The sequence below is a fragment of the Haemaphysalis longicornis genome, unplaced genomic scaffold, assembly GCF_048455015.1.
Source record: "Haemaphysalis longicornis isolate Haplotype H1 unplaced genomic scaffold, Haemaphysalis longicornis Haplotype H1 scaffold_4, whole genome shotgun sequence".
In the NCBI taxonomy this organism is placed as follows: Eukaryota; Metazoa; Arthropoda; class Arachnida; order Ixodida; family Ixodidae; genus Haemaphysalis; species Haemaphysalis longicornis.
The window spans coordinates 54,785,259-54,797,269 of record NW_027526361.1 but is presented as its reverse complement, the minus strand read 5'-3'; the positions used below and the strand labels follow the sequence as shown (position 1 = coordinate 54,797,269).

The following is a 12,011-nucleotide window of genomic DNA, read 5'->3' as shown; positions in this document are numbered from 1 at the left end:
TTCAAGTAACCCTGCAACACTTGTTTTCGCCGACCATTCGGGGTGCCTTTGGTGCTCAAGTTTATTCCCCAAGAAATTTTCCCCAGTAGCTTTTAAAATCAGTTCAGGACCACCACTGCAGTTATTCAAGAAGAAGAATTGCGTTCGTGTATATACGCCGTTCCCTTTGCGCTCAGCGTTGCACTACGCTACGAATTCTGCGAGCTCCTTCCAAAGGAGCTGGAGGAGTGTCGTCGACAGCGAATCGCCTTTTTCAGCGGCCCAGTTATATCAAAGTGTTGTTTGTCCTTCAATGCGGAGTCCTGTACTTCTGTAGACTAGCGCAGAGCGAGAAAGAAAGTGGATGCCTTTTCTCGCTCTCATCGTGGCCGCGTTGTAGGAATTGTAGCGCCCTGCGTTCGCCTGCGTTTCTTCGTGCAAGGGACCAGACACGGCGAACGAGGCTGGATGCGATGACCGCACAAATGGGTTTCGACCCGTACGTGGACATGTGGCGGTGGAAAGCCGTTGAAAGAAACACGACGACGATCCCCTCTCGTCGTCCAAACCATGGCTGAGACGGCATGCAGTGGTGCACATACCGTGCGAGTAAATCCGGATGGCCAGATATAAAGTATCGCTACCGACCTAACGGGCTATTATAGTGAGGCCTCTGGTTTTATTTCATAATATCACTTCGTTGCTAGAGTGCAGTTAGCACACTGATAACAGTGCCTTGAGATTTTTTTTACCTGAACTGGTTGCACTCGACACTGGTCTGCACGACACTGCACTAACCTGTACCAGTTCAGGTAAAAAAAAAAATGCCCCCTGTGTTCAATTCCCTCTATTGCGTCACTGCTGACGTTGTGTGGCGCGAATTTTGAAAGCGTTCAATATTTCCTGTTCTGTTTTTTTCTTTCGGTTAAAAGTAACGTCTTTCGTGGCTGGAATAGAGCTGGGTGAATTATCAAAGGCTAGTTCTTTTTTTTTTTTCCGAATTCAACAAGGTTGCATTTTGTTTTTATAGCCCCTTCAAGCACGACCCGAGACCTAGCGACGGAATGCGACTGCAAGGTGGGAAAAGGGAGTCGATTGAATTGCAGATGATGCCGGCGCATTTTGTTGTCGTGGTCGGCAAGGTCCTGACAGATGTCGTTAGGGTTATATTTAGCTTACATATGCTCGGAATGAGTCCCAGGGATGTTTTCACCGAGAAAGAAAGAAGAGGCTGTTTCGATGTGTTTCCGACCGCTAGAGTGCAGTCCGAGGAGCTGCTCCGCCTAGCCTGGTACTGTAGCTGTTCATGCGCACGTACGCAAGGAGGAGGGGGGTTCGCGTAGTCGGCGCCTAAATCCCGGAATAAACCGGTGATTTCTGTTTCATACGTGTCGTCGCTTCGTCGGGCAGGGTCAGGCTCGCGAACCCTTCACACAGGAAGGAGGTTTCTTCACTATATATATTGAAGGAACGTCGTTCAATAGATCTCGTTGTTAGATCTCGAGACGTTTCCACTAGGTAAAAAAAAAACGTTCTGCGTGGGCATATGTTTCACACTGATATCCACTGGTCACTGAAGCGCAGACGGAGAGAGAAAAAAAAAAGCGTAAGCGAAAATTCCAATGCGTTAACTTAGCCTGACATAGCAAGCGTTACGCAACATTTGTAGTCTAAAGGATTTTCGAGGGGGACAATTGCAGCTCCTTCATAACTCGACATTGAAATAGCGGCAACAAAAAAGTGGTGGGTGGGAACGATTGTTTCTAGGTGACAGTCATGTACTAAATCCGCCGCTTAGCTCGACCTTGATGAGCGAGGCCCGTGCGGGTATCTAGGCCGTCGCTTGTATGCCCCCTCCCAACACAACGGCGGCGGGGCAATCCGTCTTCTATTTTGTTCTCGGTTCCGCGAATCCGGCTCGCCGCGCGTCTAGACGGAGCTCATCGACCGCGCCGTCGCGTCTCTGGCTCGCCCACCTGTACTCGCACGCTTCTTCGTGCCCTTTGTTCATTGCCGGGCCGTGTTGTTCGCGCCGTGCACCGCGGCTTCGACCGCAGGTCCCCCAAGGCCGCCAGGCGGGCGCCCAACAGGGCGCGCCCCGAGAGAGAGGTCTCGCCCCTCCGCCGCGTCGCTCAGCCCCGGCTCGCACACCGAGTCACGTTGCGGGTTCTCGCACCGTGTCCCCGCCCGCGTCGAAAGCCTTGCTGCCACCCGTTGCCGCCTGCGGGGCTGTTTTTGCTAATTTCCTGTGGCCTTGGCTGCTTTCCCTTGTTAACACGGGTCGCCCCCAGGGTTTTACCTTATCCCCACTCTTTTTTTACACCAGTGAGAGGGATTTGTGTGGTGTATGTGCGCGGTTCTCGCAAATCCTATCCCCGTGGCACCTGAAAAAAAAAAAAGTTTTAGGGGGTTGGGGGGGGGGGGGGGGGGGAGGGGGGCGCTTATGCGTCAAAGCTTGGTTATGAAGCACAGTGTAGTGGTGGGCTGCGGAGTAAGTTTGACCACCTGGGGAACTTTAACGTGGCGCCGAAATCTCGTCACACGGGCGTTTCCGCTTTCCGCCTTTACCTGAAAAACAGCCACCGCGGCCCGGGGTCGAACCCGCGTCCTTGGGCTCAGCAGCACAGCGCACGTAGGAACACTGCGTAGTATCAGGGTTCGTGGTTCCCCTCACGTTTCGGCTCCTCGCGGCTGCAGCGGTGGCTACTGGGCAAGATACCGCGGCGTCTATTCCCGACGACGGTGTGGCTTTGGCGGTAAAAAAAAGAAAACCTTAATTTAAATTGAAAAACTTGTGCGACGTACGGTTCATTGCGCAAATTGTGGGACGTTTTCATTTCATGCTTTCCCGCAGCGTTGAAGAGGTCTGAGAACTTCCAATTTGTATTCGGTCGATCGTCTGATGACACGTTGAATTATGTCATTTCTGGCAGTTTTACGACAGCTGTCTTATAGTTCATTCCACAAGCTGCATGCAGCACTGTGGAAGCTACATTGCTGTTAATAAAGCGCCCACTGAGGGCGCCTAACTCACCGTGAAGGAAGCGACAAAAGGCGCCGGGGCCTTGCGGTTCTACCGGCCGAGAGGGAAGACTGAAAGGTCCTTTCAAAACCCTCTTCGCCGTGAATTAGGCGCCCTCAGTGGACGCTCTATTGACAACAATGTACCCTCCACAGTGCTGCATGCAGCTTGTGGTATGAACTATAGGTTTTCGGGAAACACCGCCATAATTCAAAGATATAGAGAAATGAAGGGGATGGGGTTAGTAAGTGAAGCTCAAGGGCCACGCTATTGATCACCGTAACGTGCGGTCATTCGCCGCTCGTTTAGGTAGATTATGGGTTGTTTTCTCACGCAGGGCGACCGTCGCACAGAACACAGCGTGGATATTGCGTAACTGTACCGTCGGTTTTCGTTGCTGCAGATGGCCATTTTTTACGCCTTTTTACGCTCTTCGCCATGCTTTGCCAACGGCTGTTAGATACGAGGATAGCCTCGCAATCGCCTCGTCATACTTTCTTTTTGTCGCGTAAGAACCAGCCTCACTTCACTTTAGTGCCCCCCTCTTTTATCTCCAGTCGTAAGCACTATCTTTGGTAGTGTGACCTGAAAGCGTGCCATTCATCTATCTTATTACGATCACAGCTTGCAGAGGACGTCTGCGTATCTGGGCGGTAGCACAGCAGTGCTCGACTTGGAACGGACTTGACATTTGGATATACCAAGTGTTCTAATGAGAAAATCGTTTCCAACCAGATTAAACAGAGTAGATAAAAAATTAAAGCCGTTCCGCGCAGTTTGAAAGCTGTCGGAAGTGGAGAGCAGTGGTTGGCTATAATGTGCTGTGACACCGTTATCCGCTCACTCTTACCACCGATCACGCTATTCGCCGCCCTGTCTCATTCCTTTCCTGGTGAATTTAACGGAAGTTTGTCTAACGCATTTAAAATTTCCCGCCTTCGCAATGCTCGCGTTCCCCGTGCCCGAAACTGCGGCAGCGAGAGTTCCGTTCTTTTTGTGCTTGCTTTTCCTCCCGCACGTGCCGGGGTCGCTCTGCCACTTTTTTTCCCTTACTATCGTAAAAACCAACCCAACGAGCGTTCCTAATTAAATGAACGCGGACGCTGGCGGTTTATTACGTATATTTTGCCTCAAATGTACCTGCAGTTTTCTTTGCGCTAAACAACGGGGAGATGTATGACAAGGGCCAGCGGTTCACGAGTTTCGAACGCTTATGACTATAGAAACCGCTTGGCTTTTGAAGCCTCTGGGTTACGCTGCGACGACAGCCGCTACGACGGAACGCCGTGGGTCTCTACTTGCGTCCAGCGAGCGAGCTACGACGACAAGGCAAGCCCCCAAGGTGCTCTGCACTTGAAAGCGCAGGTGTGATGCAGTGGTATTTGAACCCGAGTCTGCACGGTAGCAACCCAGTGCTACCGTGCAGACGGCGCGACGCTTAGCGAAAACGTGAGTGGGGGACGTGTCATGATGTGCGTTCGCTGAAGACGCAGTTGGCGGTCCCTTCCTGAGACGCACTTCGCGCCACCGACGCAGAGGCTCATCATCGCTGCCGTCGAGAGAGCCCACGAGGGAGTGCTGCCTCAGCGCACTGCTACTGCGCCCAAATATCCCATTAGGGAGTACCGTAATCGCCAGCCAATTTTTTTCTGACGTATATTTTTATCTTTCTTTACCTCCATCCGTCCTTGACACGACACTGCACTTGTACAAATATTTTACAGTTGGATAAACTGTCATTTGAACAAACCAACTTTTTTTCTCTTGTCGCATAGTGCAGATTATTGCTTCATCAGTGGCTAGCATACTGCAGCGGTCGCGTAACCAAAGAGTGAGCCAGATCGTACAGCGTGTAGGCTTCGGTTTCCTCCACAAACATGAAGCTGGATTACAAACAGCGTGCCGTACTGTCCACCCTGGGAAGACGTCTGACGACCTATCATCCGGCCGGTTCCTTGGCAGAGAGGGCGCACGAGATGCTGGACTTACATGCGTGGTCAGTATATATGAAATGTTAAATTTAATGTGAAGACCTGCGAGATGACGCGAGTGATAAGAAAACATTGACAATACTGTTTAATTGGCTCACCATCACTTCGCTTTCTGAAGAAAAAGAAATGCTGTTTGCATTAATTTCAGGTTAAGCGATGTTTCTGTTTAAGAAACTCTTCTTGCTCTGAAGTTGATGACTCCACCTCCTTGACACCAGCTTCTCTAGAGAGCCCGAATGGCACGGCTGGCTACCTTTGCGGGCAGCAGTTTGCCGTGCTGTCACGGCCTACGTGACAGGCGTGGCGTATTCTCTTACGCGCTTGGCTGATAAGCGGCGAAGGAGAGTCGGCCAGCGCGAAGGAGATTTGGCGCGACCCCATTGTTGCCTCTTCCTTGTGCATCGCGCGAAAGGATAAGCCTCGCCGAGGCAGCGTCGTCGTATGTGGCGCCGACAGCTTTTCTCGTGTTGGCTTTTTTGTCTGGACTACCGCATGCTGCTTGGTAAGCGCGCGCGCACTGCTGTTTTTGCAGGTCTGGCGTATTGTAGTTGAGGGCATACATGGGCTTTTAAGTTTGTGCCTGATCTTAGTGGCAGCCGCCCGCGTCGTAGTGTGCTATGACTGCATTTGGTGGCTCTTTTTTGACGGCTAGTTGGTGAGAAAATAGGTGGCCGGTAAAAAGCGCAAAGGCTCGTGGGTACGTCGTCTGCTACCGCCACTTCCGATTATCTCGCCTGGCCTTCCATATGCCGGCGGCTTTCAGGCGCGTGTGTGCGTGTTGCTTATTTGTCACAGAGTCTTACCTTTTAGTGAAGCCCTAGTAGGATTCATCGTCGTTATACATTGAATGCGCGCTGCATGAGGGTTTTTTGTTTGTTTGTTTTTTCGGTGGAAACAAACAACAAGCACACGAGTGCTCGAAAGCCGCCGGCATCTGGCAGGCCAGGAGAGCTCTCGAACCGGAAGTGGCGGGGCTCCGCGGGAGCAGACAATGTGCCCATAAATGAGGCTTTGCGCTTTTTACCGGTCACCTATCGGCACGGGCGCGTACGGCGTTTCCGTAGTCTGATGAGGCATGATAGCGTAATACCAGCGGTGTGAATGATATGTCGAGGGTGGCTCGAGCCATGTTCGTCATTTGCAACGGGAAATCGTCGTACTCCTATGCTCGGTGCGTTTTGAAAAGTTCCCTGACAGCTCCGTCGGCGGTTCTTCAACGGACGGAGCCCTGAGCTTCGCCAAAATGTCAGGAAGGAAATGATATGGGCAGCAGCTACGGGTGAGCTGATCGGATGCGAAAGGCGACGCAATTCAACGCAGTGGTTCCCTTCACCTTTTCCTCTAATATCCCTCATGCCATGAGATTCAGCGACCGGATCGATCCATACATCCGCCATGATCGGGGCCTGCTTTCTGCCGGGCAGGTGTGGCCAGTGCGGCGCTTCCAAGTTACGCGCCAAATTTTCCGCGGTAAATTAATGAGGCGGAGTTGTAGTAGTACTACGGCGGCGGGAATGCGTCGTGCGTGCTCCCTTTCCCTGCCCCCCTGTCACCTCCCGGCTTTTGAATGGGCCTCAGGCGAGGCCATGGCCCTCTCGGCGGGGTGGCGACGCGGTTCTTCGCCGGCCGCTCCCCTTCCTTGACGTCACGGTCTGCCGCCGTCGCCTGGGTCGGAGCAACGCCCCCAAGCTGCAAGAACGGCTGGGTGCACTTCCGTGGCGCTTGTTTTTTGGCGCCGAGCATCGTTTCTTTTTCTTATTATGCAGGGAGGTGTTGCTACCTGTGCGCCGTTCTCTTCTGAGCCAGTGTTGACCCTCCGTGCCGGCGCGCTTCTCCGCATCGTTGCACTGCCCGGCGGCAGGCTCCTTTGTTGGCGGCCCCTTCCTTCGGGGTTTCGAGTCGTCGTCCCCTTTCCTATCGCCTCCCCGACGCGAGCGCGGCACTTTCCGTGCTCGGTTGTGACCCCGAAAAAGCGCGGCTTGCGCCAAGTTCCTGGCAGGCCGGCCGGTTCATGTTGGCGTCTGAGGCGACACTCGCGCTTGGCCTCCTGTGCTGGTCTCTGGTAGACAACTTTCGTGCTGAGGAAGTTATTTACAGCAGTTCCATCGTATCGTTGGTTTACGATTTGCATGCCGTACGAGCCGAAGTTCAAGGGAGCGAGGCAGCGGTGCGCACGGCGAACTACTTTTGCAGTGCACTGAATTGCTTTGTTGTTGCTTTAACTCTAGAAGTGTTACTCTGAGATTTGTGATTATGAAATTTTTAGTCTTTGCCTGCTTTCACTGTATATTTTCTATGTAATAAAAAAAATCACCATCTTCCCGTAGGGGAATCCTGAGTAGTATGCGAAGCAGCCATGGGGTCGACTCAAGTTCCCATTAGTTTTCAGTTCGATCGCGGCGTTGCGGGAGGAAAATGAGGGGAGCGGAACGCGCGCGCGCGTCATTTATGCCGCGGAGCTACAGTGGCGCCCCCAGCGGAGTATGCAGCGGCTACCGTCGCGTCTCTAACCCTAAGCTGCTTCGCATTATCGCGCGCGGAGCCGGTGTTGCCATTCGTTGCGCAATCCCGGAGAAGAGAGGAGCTTCGGAGAGGAGAGGAGGAATGCCTCGCATACTACTCAGGGTTCCCCTACGGGAAGATGACCGCTTATGGTCAAGAGACCCAAAGAGTCAAAAGATCCAATAATCACGTGACAGCCGAGTCAAAAGATCCAAGTGGTCAAAAGGTCCAAAGAGTCAGAAGATATAACGAGTCAAAAGGTCCAAAGCGAGTCAAAAGATCCAAGGAGTCAGGAGATCCAACGGGTCAAAAGGTCCAATAATTCCGAAACTGCGTCCGAAGGTACAACGAATTATGAGTACCTTCGTAGCCATGGGTATGATATGCAATTTATAGACTACGTCATTTTGTTGTATTTTTCGTGCTGTTTTGGCTCCCATACCCGAACTTTCACTTCTAAATGTAGAAGCTATGCACTTGGCGCTCCGAATTAAGCCATGGCTAATTTGAACGTTATGAAGAACACCGTTCTTGAAGCTTGTTTTTATTTCTCATTATTTTCTCTGGTTGTTCTCTTTTCTCGTTCCTCGGTCATTGGATACTATTACACTACAATAATTTGGTAGTTATTGCTTGTGTAGAATGTGAGCTTCAGTGATGGCAACGAGCCACGACCTCATGTCGCTCATATTCGGCTACGCTGAGCTGACTTGTATGATTGCTGCTGAAAATATTCCGGACAAATGTTCTCGCATCTTGTTAATCAAAGTCGACATCCATCAAATAAATGACCATCATATGACTCATGATTACACCAACAAAAAAAAAGAGTTCGAATGCCAGTGCTACACTGCTACATTTCGGAAAACTAGGTTTCCAGGCGATCCGAGTTGAAGCACGTCATGGTAACTTGAATCCGCTAGTTGCAGTCCCCGTGTCTCTTTTTTGACACTCTGGATGACGTAGTACAAACCCCTGCTTGTGCGGCTTCGCTTCCATAAGTAATTTTTCCCTTTTGTGTAGTAAAGAGGTACAGGCGGTGGGGAGCTGATGATGACATTGGTCTCGGATAAGAACAAAGCCACGCCCAAATTATGACCAGTATGCTTTGAGTGAGAACGCCGAAAATTACAAATGAGCTCTCCTTTCAGCAAATTAAATCTATGCATGTTCCAGAAAGCATTAAAAATGCCTTTGGGTACTTCAAATCACAAATTCACACTAAACACGCCGATTTCCTGGAATAGGGGGTGGCGCTGGGATGGAAACGTCCGGGGGAGTAGAGAAGTGCCCTTGGTAACGCATTGCTAGTAAGGCATTATGTGCGTTGTGTTATCAGCGAACAGAAGTGCACATGGATGCAAATGCCTAAAAATTACAAGTTCTTCGTGATTGGGTTACAAAGCGACTGGCTCCTATCCCCTAGCGAAGGCGATCAATTACGCAGCTGTTATCACAGGTACTGAAAATTAAAAAAAAATTGTTACCTTCACTGATTTTTCAACAACGATATGATGATAATAAGTCACTAGAAAGGAAACGATATATGCAACAATAATATTATCTCAAAGCTACAGTTATTCCGGCAACTATTCCGTGCTTCATTTGGTAGGGCCACATAACATTTTCACTACGTTAAAATAATGCAGAATTACGAGCAAGAACACGTGTATTGAATAAGTACGATTTTCATGCCTGCAACTGCCACGACGCACATACCTTGCTGCCTAAACGCGCGCTTAAATTGGTTTTTGTACCGAAAGCTCCGTGTACCGAACGGCCCCGGAACGAAATGCCCTATACTGAAAAGACCGGAGCCGGTAAACGGCATTGTTAATGTGCTCTTAACCACTGAGATAATTTCCCATGCCTATGACGCAAACAAATTTTTGTATGAGAGCAATGTGCATATATTTGGAAAAAAAAAAAAAAAACATATGGCTCGGAGATTGGTGCTTAGAACGAATGAACATGCTCCTTGTAGGGAAAACGAAGAGGTAACGGAACTATAGCCTTGACCCTTAGCAAACAAAAGTGCGCCAAGGTGAGGCCCATACAGAGACTAGATCACTTTACTGGCTTTAGCCGCGTCAAAAGATACAAGTCAGAATGTCTAATATTGGACGTCTTGACTCGTTAAACCTTTTGACCCGCCTTAGCCGCGTCAAAAGGTCCAATACGAGTCAAAAGATCTGACGAGTCAAAAGATCCAATGGGTCAAAAGGTCCACAGTGAGTCATAAGATCCAACGAGTCAAAAGATCCGCCAGGTCAAAAGATCCAATAATGGACCTTTTGACTCTTAAGATCTCTTGACTCGGAATCGAAGATGACGACGGTGGTTGAACGCGAAGCTATCTCGTGATGGATTCTTTGGTTGGCCAGTCCCTAGGGGCATCCTGCCACAATCATCATCAGCGGTGTCTCGCCAGGCATGCGTAGTGGGGGTGTGGTACTCAGGGTTCCCTTACGGGAAGATGACGATGGTGGTTGAACGCGAAGCTATCTCGTGATGGATTCTTTGGTTGGTCAATCCCTGGGGTCATCATGCCACAATCATCATCAGCGGTGCCTGGCCAGGCGTGCGCAGTGGGGCACAACGGCGCCCACACAACGGTGATGGGAACAGGCTCGACCATAAGCTGCTTTGCATCTGATTTACCGAGGGTCCCGGTCCAGTATGAGCTATGGGACCCTCGTCTGGATATATCTACTCATGCAACCCTCCTCTTTTATAAGAATCAATAAACTTGTACTTCGAAACTGAGTGAGAGGGAGGGGGGCTTCTGCTTTGAGGCCTTGGCTCGTATGCTCCCGTATGTCGTGTATCGGCACTACGTTGCTCCTTTTAAGCAGGTTGCTTAGAAGCTTCGTTGAAACAGACGAAGCCATTTTGACAGCTCAAGAGGCTTGAATGCCCCGCTGCAGCAGATCCGGAATGACACGTGTGGCTTTCTTCACGGCCCAAAAATAGCGCGTTAGCCCTGCTTGCTTCGCCTCGTCTGTACCGTTAACAGTATTAGCGATTCCGAACTCAGAAGGGATAACGCCCTGATTTGGAATAGGACCGAATGAAATGCGCGCCCACGTAGACACACACCAACTCTCACGCGCGCGCCACACAGCCGTTACGATTGGGTTAATTTTACGCCGGCTAGAATTATTAGAAACTTGCTGGGGTAGGCAACGACTACAGGCGGGCAATGATATCCCTACATGGGACAAATAAAGATAAGCAAGTAGATTTGTTTGCTTTATACCTTACCGGGGGGCTCAGTGGCTAAGGCGTTGTGCTGCTGATCACGAGGACGCGGGATCGGTTCCCGGCCTCGGCGGCCGCTTTTCTGATGGAGGCGAAAAGCAAAAACGCCCGTGTGTACGAGATTTGGGCGCACGTTAAAGATCCCCAGGTGGTCAAAATTAATCTGGAGCCCTCCACTACGGCGCCTCATCGCCTGCGTTGCGTGAGCGCGTTAAAACCTGCAATCAATCGATTTACGCTACTCTACTTGCCACTTTCCGACACTCCATTTATAATGCACATGACGTATAACCTTGGACGAGTTTCCTATATGCATAATGTTTTGCGTCATGCCTTGTATCATCGTGGTTTCGTCAGGTATTTTATTATGCACATGACATTGATGACAAGCTTTCGGAGTTGGTCAATTCACACCCGGCCTGTGGTTAGTTTTTTCGACGCGGTGGTGACTCGAAATGCTTAGTTGTTTCAGTGAACCCGTCGTCGTCGTTCGTCATTGCAATATCGTTCCGTGGCCTTTCAAATACGTTGACCGCGATTCTCGGAAGAGCGACGACATACGGATGAACTATACGGATCGTCGGCATTTGGCAATAAAACACTAGCGCGACAACAGCTTGGACTCAGCTGCTACTTTCTCAGCGCCTGCTCATTGTTGCAGAAAGAGAGAGCTGTAGAATGATCGAGTGGACAAGCGAAGTTCCGCCCCGCTATGCTGCCTGTTGTCATCGGCGCGCGTAATGCTGCGGTGCTGTTGATCCGGGTTATCAGTGCCGACTACTTAATTTGGCCGTGGTGCAAAGGCTTGGGTTTGAAGTCACCTCGCTGAGCACTGACTTTTAAGTATTCATAGTGTCTGCACGACTACTTAGGACAACAGTAGCCGGCCGTTTTTCCGGACTCCAAAAATTCGGACTTGCTGGATAATCTGGACTAGTCCCATAGGAGTAGTTGTCCCGTAGGAGTATTTGTCCCATAGCAGTAATGTATATATACTCCCATAGGAGTAATGTATGTAAAAAGCGGATATTTTGGACAAAATTTCGATTTTCCGAACGAAAATTTCCGCAACAAAGCCACGGTGCGACTCCGGGACGACGCCATTTTGAATCCTAAGCCACCTGGCTAGCTTCGGATTGGATGGGGATTGGCTTGGCCTCCGCCGGTGTAACAAACTTTAATCTTGGAGACCATCATTTTGCATGTATAGTCAGTCGCAACGGCCATAATTTTGCATGTAATTTCGCAACCATCAA

General features: G+C 50.4%; 1 protein-coding gene across 1 annotated transcript in view; it reads left to right on the top strand.

Moving 5' to 3' along the window:
• LOC144178708 (mothers against decapentaplegic homolog 6-like) overlaps positions 1-12,011 on the top strand; it is a 121,610-nt gene that overhangs the window by 74,825 nt on the left and 34,774 nt on the right. The window lies entirely within an intron of this gene.